Raw genomic sequence first — 7642 nt, 5'->3', positions numbered from 1 at the left:
ATACCAGAATCTAATAAATAATATCTAGTTATTATTAGACATTGGATAGCTAGCCCATTAGGAATAGGCTTTTTATCCATCTAGCACAGTGTTATCTAATCTGACTGGCGGCAACAGCTCTTTAAGAGTCTTGACTGAAGCCTTTCATTTTACCTGGAGATTCCATGGATTGACAGATGACTAGCATCAGAGTCTTGTAAAGATGTACACTTCAAAATTCATATTTTGCCCCATAGAATAGCACATATGCATTCTCCACTTGCAAGGTGCAGAATTTCAGCAATCACTCTGGTGAGTTTTCTTTCTGAGCCATTCTGAAACTTGCTACTCCGCTTGTAGCAAATCCAATCCAATAGAAAAGGTACCTGAATCGTTTTTGATCTTGTACACTTGGACCTATTTGGGGCTTCATTTCACAGGGCAAAGTGAAAATACTAAATTAAATACTAAATTAAAATTAAATGAGCAAAACAAGCATCTTCACTACAGGTAAGGAGAGTTTCTGCTATTGCAGACTTGAAAACCCAAGGGGAACTGCTGGAGGTTTGTGGGCTAGGATGGAGGGGCTGCAGTAAAAGGGGCTATCATGTTGACACTTTGACTACTCACACTTATGAGTAGTCAATGTATTGGGTTCAGTAAATAGAGGAAATGTCCATAGAACATAGAGGGATGGGTTGTATATCCACATGCGTTTAGTGCATAAATGCCACTTTCATAGGCCCCCATTTCTGCAGACTGCATCTTTACACTGCAGATGTACTCACACCAAAAAGAGGAACGCTGTACCTAAAGTGTGGGTGGGATTGGCCAGTTGCCAAATCCTGCCCTTTCACTTCAGCATCTCAGCCTGTTCCACATGGCATGAAAAGAATGTGCATTTGTGTAAATATAGCTCAGTTGAATTGGGTGAGCATGTACACAGGTTCTGGGGGAGAACTTGGCAATAGAGATGACCCCAAGAATCAAAAGGAGAGAAACAACTTGAAGACCCAAAAGTTGCATCTAAAGGATGATCAGAATAAAATACCCCACCAACAGTATTATAGGAACCTAGGAAGATGCCTTCTGCGCAATATGTTTGTTGGTCCATCTAACTCAGCAAGTTGACTAGCAGTGGCTCTCCAAGATTTTAGACAGGGGTCTCTCCCAGCCATACCTGGGGCTTAACTGAGGACCTCCTGCATGCAAGGCCAATGCTGTGCCACCCCTCCCCTATTCTGCCACCCCAGCTATAAGCTCCCTCGTGCTTTGGCCTCTCAGCTCTGACTCCCACCTCCCTCCAAAACTAAATTTATATTTTCTCCATGCAGCTGGGAATTGATTGTGGGTTTATTTTTGCATCTTCTTTGCAGCACAGTTAATGTCCATTGTGGGTGTGGTAGCAACGGAAGTTCAGCAACTTTTTGTGCCACCCTTTCACTGCATTTTGGGGGCCCCTCCCCTTCTGCCTTCCTTCAGCAGTGTCCAGGCCCAGAGAAACCTCCCAGCTTCTAAGCAACAGAGGCCCAGGGAAGTCAGAGCTATTCCCTGCATGCAAAGGAAGGCGTAGGCAGGGAGCTGCCTCTGTGGAGGCCGGATCCTCCTGACCAGCTTTAGCTGCTGAGAAAAGGTTTCTATTCAGAGAGGCCTGAGCAGTAACATATGGTTCCTACTGTGCAACCTCCCACGGGCATGGTGACAGCATCTACCCAGGTGGGGGCAGATTCAAAGTGCTAATGCTCCTCAAGCTGGCCCACAAGCTATCCCATCCTTGAGTCCCACAACCTCTGCAGGGGCTCTGAATCCCCATCTGCCACCAGGGCTCCTCACACACAAGCCAGGGCTGAACTAACACCAGCTTCATTTCTTTAACCAGTTGTGAATAATGCTACAAAGCTAGGCTGCAGGTAAGAACTGCAAGCTGTATTCATACAAGCAGGTGTTTGGAAAAAAACAGGATTTGGGTTGCAATTCTATGCACACGTCCCTAGGACAGTGGAGGACCTGCATTTGAGTTAACATACCAATATGAGTTCAGGGGGTTCCAGACTCCCCCAAATTCCTGGGCCCAGTAAGATTTAGAATGTAATGCTTGTTATTAAACCGAGTGCTGGACAATGAATTCCTGGATTCAGTTTGCGGTAAAATATGAGCCACACCAGTTTCCTCATGAGGTAATCACCTGGGAGATGAGCCATTAACCAAGAACTAAGGGCAAGTAATGGACCTTTAAGTAAGCCAAGGAGAAGAGACCCTCCTCCAGCTCTGAGTTAGTTAGAAAGACCAAGGTCAGAGTTTGAAGTAGAGTAGTGTTTAGGATTGGGTTTTCAACATTGGCCATGATGGAAGATAGGAGTAGACAGTTGCAGTCTGGTAAAGGCAGCAGTCAGTAAAACGCAGCAAGCTAGAGAGAGGGTCAGAGCCATGGCTGATGTCTGCCTGAATCCAGGGCTGCAGCTGTGGGAGAAGCAGGACCCTCTTGGCGTGTGAATGCTGTGAGCCCCTCCATTATAGGCTCAGGTTGTATAATATGTGTATTATATAAACCATATATCGTAAAGACACCACAGACTCTGTTGTGCCTCATTTCCAAAAGGAAACACAGGCCCTGGGTAAATGTGCCTGGAACCCCTGGAATCTTACACTGCTCAGAGACTGGGGTGGTGTGCAACAGTGCCAGTTCAACAACCTAAGTGGCATCATTATGAATCAGTGACTCAGCCAAGTACCAAAGCTTTGCAGCTGGCCATGTTCTGGGTGGAAACAAGACTCTGGAAGGTAGCTGCTTAATTATTTATTTGTAGGTTTATATCCCCCCTTTCCTCCAAGGACTACAAGATGGCATACGTGGTTCTCCCATTCTCCATTTTATACTCACAACAACCCTGTGAAGTAAGTTAGGCTGAGAGAGACCACAGTCTAGATTGGTAAAGAAAAAGCGTTTTATATGTGCTGCATATACAATATAACACTGACACCAGTTGGTGCTGTGGAGTCCCATCTTTCCCTATCAGGTTTCCCTGCATGAGCTTACAAGGAGTTTAACCGAATCGCTTCTTTGACATGTCTAGATCCAGCCTGCGAGCTTGAGAGTGGAGTAGGGATTTGAACCCTGGTCTTCCAGGTCCAAGACCATCACTCTGGCAACTGCCCCTTGCTGGCTGTATTTATCCCACGGGGTTTAACTTGCAACTACAGAAGCACCTAAAGGACAGCCCGCTGTTGCCACTGTTTCTGTTTGAAAAGCAGCAGCAGAGAAAGCGCCCTATAGTGGTGTGGGATGCACTTTGCTGTGGGTGGAATACAGGTTGGGGTTGTAAAGACTAGCGCCTCCCCACCCCCAGGCAGATGTGTGCACAAGCACAGACAGCGGGAGCACAATAGCCCTGGGTGGGCCTCTTTCTTTTTAATATCATTGAGTAAGTAACACTTAGCAGTTGCTGCATTTCTAAAAGTACTGTCCTGAAATAATTTTAGCTCCCCGGTTAACCTTTTTCTTTCAACTTGTAGATGATGAGTGAACATAGAGGTTGGAAAATGTTGTGGTAAACTGAAGAGTCCCATAATTAAATGAGACTGCAAAAACTCAGCTTTAACTTAAGAGAACATTAAATCGAGGTTCAATGTCCAATTGAGCAAGACAGTGATGGTAAAAAGCGTCCTCGTTCGGCTGTCAGTACAGGCTTGTTGTAAACTACAATCAGCCTTCCATCGGCCCGACGTTTCTCAGTCTGCGCCTTCCCACCGCGATACAGGAGGGCAATCATATGAGGGAGAGGAATTCTCCAATTCCAGTGCAATTAGAAAAACAAACTAAAAACTCAACCATTCGCTATTGGGGGGTGGTCTGGATTTCCCATTCTGTCGCCTCCGACGGGCCGCTCTCGCCAGCGACAGGTAAGTTGAGGGCCTTTAAAAAGGAAGCCGATAAATCCTGTTTCTCGCCTCCCTAAAGGAGCGGCTCCCGCCCTCGCCTCCCTCCCCACCAGCGCTGCGGTCGGACTCGCTTCCACGTGTCGGCCTCCCCCGCGCGGGACTGACGCACATCCTGCCTCCCACGCGGCCAGTGGCGCGCGACGCGCTTTGCTCGCGGGGCTGGCAGAAAGGAGCGCGCCCACGCGCGGCCCCTCGCCGCCCCTCCTGGCGCTGCAGGGAAGTGGGCGCGGGGCGGAGCGGGCGCGAAAGAGACCCCCACGCTCCAGAAAGGAGCCCCGAGGCGTGGACCACTCCCCACACTCTCAAACGGGGCGCAAGCAAGTAGTAACAGCCGGCCTGCAGATCCCCCTCCCCGATTTCTGGAGGTTTGGGGGAGCTGCAGTAGCAGCAGAAAGGAGAGGTTTTTAGCCGCCCCCCCCCCGTTCCTGAAGGCTCACCATCTAGTTCTTCTAACAGGAAGGCAGGCAGGCTTTGAGGGCGGCCCTGGAATCCCTTCAGCGGCGGAGCTTAGCCTCCTGCTGCCCGGGGCGGGGCGCGGATGGAGCCCCCTGCGCCCTCTGCTCACGCCTGACCCGGAGAAAGTTGCCTTGGCAGCATCCTCGCGTGGCCCCACGCAGCCGGCGAGAGGGACGGCCAACTTGCTGCCCACTCTCCTCTCTCCACCCCCGGGTCAAGCTGGACCTGGAGGTGGAGCTGCACGGAGCTGCCCCCCCAAAAGTGCCAGCAGAGCGGTCCGCCCCCCCAGCTACTAAGTGGCAGAGCGCCTGCTTTGCATGCAGAAGGTCCCGGGCTCCTTAGCTAGCAAATCTAGTTAGGAGCTAGTTAGCTCCTTCCTGAAATCCTGTGAACTGCCCTGAGACCTCCAGGTATAGGGCTCTATATAAATTCAATAAATCGTCATCGTCATCCCGGTCAGTATAGACCAGAGATGGGAACTTCTGACCTGTGGGCCAGAGTTGGCCCTGGTACAGATCCCAATTTGGCATGTGAGGCCTGCCTTTATTGATTGATTGATTGATTGCCAAACCATTCTCTTCCTCCCCATACCTGACATCTTGTGGGACAGAAAGAGGCACAGCTGGATTGGCTGTGCAGCTGATCACTGCAAAAAACAACTTTACCAACCCTGTTTTTGGTGCTTAGGAAACACCAAGCACATGGCCAGCAAAACCCCTTGTGCTGCGGTTCCCAGGCACCCAGCATCCATGTGGCTATTGGGCACTTGGGAAGAGCTGCGCAACAAGCTTTGACAGGTGAGTGGGAGAACCCACCTGTCAATCATTTGGTGTCAGGTGATTGGCAGGTGGTTTTCCCCACCCACTTGTTAGAGTTGGCCCAGGGAGGTGAGGACAGAGAAGGATCTGGCCAAAAAAGGTTCCCAATCCTGTTATAAAGCCTGTTCAGCATAAAGCAGTTTCTATGCTCTTCAGAAGAAGCATCAGCTAGTACATTATAGCAGAGGGGTGTGTGATGTAGGAACCCTTGGGTTCTTTCCCCAGTTCTAACTGAGGAAGAAATGCCTCATGTTTACAGCTGGAATGCAGTGCTTCTGTGTTCTCTGCCCCACTCAAGATGACCAACCATGGATTACCAGTAGTTACCCACAATCAGAAGTGGCTAGTTCTTCCCCACCCCCGTGCACTCATATAGAATGTGGGGGAGGGGAAGGAAGTGGTAGAAGTGGGTTGACATACTATTCTGGATGAATATGGAATAAATAGGTGCAGTGTATATGTGGCACCAGAGAGTCATAAGTGTCACATATTGTAGTTAGGTACAGTGGTACCTTGGGTTACATACCCTTCAGGTTACATACGCTTCAGGTTACACACTCCGCTAACCCAGAAATAGTGCTTCAGGTTAAGAACTTTGCTTCAGGATAAGAACAGAAATTGGGCTCCGGTGGCGTGGCAGCAGCAGGAGGCCCCATTAGCTAAAGTGGTGCTTCAGGTTAAGAACAGTTTCAGGTTAAGAACGGACCTCTGGAACGAATTAAGTACGGTACTTAACCCGAGGTACCACTGTATATGGGCAGCAATCCTACAATTACAGACAAAGAGTTTTGGACATTAATTTGTACAACTTGGCAATGTATTAGAGCTGCTATCCCATGCATCCCATTGAACAGTGGGTCTTTCTTCCGGGTAAACGTGTAGGATTGCATGGATAGCCTACTTTAATGCTTTACAGGCACTTTCTCCAACTACTTAATCAGTTAACTTTGCTAAGGTAATGCCAACTGATCTGTTCGCATCTGAAGCTCAACTAATCTGAATGGCCAGCCGCCAGATGAAGACTTTCCTGAGAATACTGTATCATGAAAGCAACTAATCTGATTACTAGTTTCTAGTTAGTTATCCCCGAAATTATCAACTCTTTAGAGCTGATAATTAGAGTGATAATTTAGAGTGCCAGTCATAGATCTCTGCTACTGAGAAACTGTTCCTTTTGAGATGCACCCAAGATGTAGGTAGACCAAAGTTTATTTTGAGGATGTAGGGGCATATAAACATCAGTTCTTCATTTGGGCTGTTCATGCAAGTAGCTCCGTGTTGAATAAGGAGCTAGGAAACAACTTCACCCACATTTCCAGAAGCTTGAGTATATGGCAACTCAAGTCGGAAGAACACAGAAGTGGATGAGCTCAGAGACTAAGGTCAGACTGAGGTTGGAGAAGCTCATGGTTTCTTGTGAGAGCTGGCCAATAGTGGGGTGTGCAATAGGTCTGTCCTAGCACTTCACATCAGCTCAGTTTACAAGCTATCCCTCCTCTCCCACTATCGCCGTGAGTGTGAAATTCCCTACCCAGGTGCAGCAAGCCAAGTGCAGAGCAGTGGGCAGCACGTGGGAAGGGCCTTGACAATTATGCTATTAAGAAAATATTTGGCATTAAAGAGCCGGGTCACGTGGGTTGAAAGGATGGGATTGTGAAGCATTTGCATCCCACATAGGCTTGTTGAAAAGGCTGCCGTCCACCCCCTGAGCCTTTCCTTCCCACTAATATGAGCCTCCCGGAGAGAATCAAAAAGGAAAAGCAATTGAGATCCGTTCTGAAGTAGGGTTGTTGCTTTCTTTCCTTACAAAGGCTCTTAGGCACTTGCTTAATTTCTCACACTCTGAAGCCAAAGACAAAGAAGCCTTTTCTTGCTTTGATGAATTTTACGCACACAGGCACACTTTAGGCTATTCCTCTTGCTACAAAGGCCTACCTTTTTAGCAAAAGAACCAAGTCAGATATCCATCTATGCATGCTACATTGTGATGCCTTGGTGGCACTACATCCCACCATAGAGTACATATGCCTCTCAGTTATGAGCATTGCATGAAAAGCTATTTCCAGCTGCCCAGAGGAAAACATTGGGATTTTGGATGCTGCCAGTGTTAAAAACATAATAAACAGCCTTATACGTACTGAGTCAGATCACTAGCCCTTCTACCTCAGTGTTTTCAACAGTGGCAGCAGCTCCTTTGTGTTTCAGACCTCTGCTGTATCAGGAGATGCATTCCAAGCACTGACACTCAGCTACATTTTGCATTTAAAGCAGGACCACTGATACTCAACGGCAGCCCTCCCTGAGCTGCACAACTGTCCTTGCTTAAGGTGTCACAGCCAGCACTGGACACTTAACTCTAGGATGTTAATCTTGCCTGGTTCCTTTTTATTCCCCAAGCACCTGCACTTATATAGCAACCTTTGAAGGTTCTTCTTTGAAGAAGAGATTTG

This window comes from Podarcis raffonei, chromosome 2 (genome assembly GCF_027172205.1).
Source record: "Podarcis raffonei isolate rPodRaf1 chromosome 2, rPodRaf1.pri, whole genome shotgun sequence".
NCBI classification, from domain to species: Eukaryota; Metazoa; Chordata; class Lepidosauria; order Squamata; family Lacertidae; genus Podarcis; species Podarcis raffonei.
The sequence above is the reverse complement of the archived record's forward strand: the minus strand, read 5'-3'. Positions refer to the sequence as shown.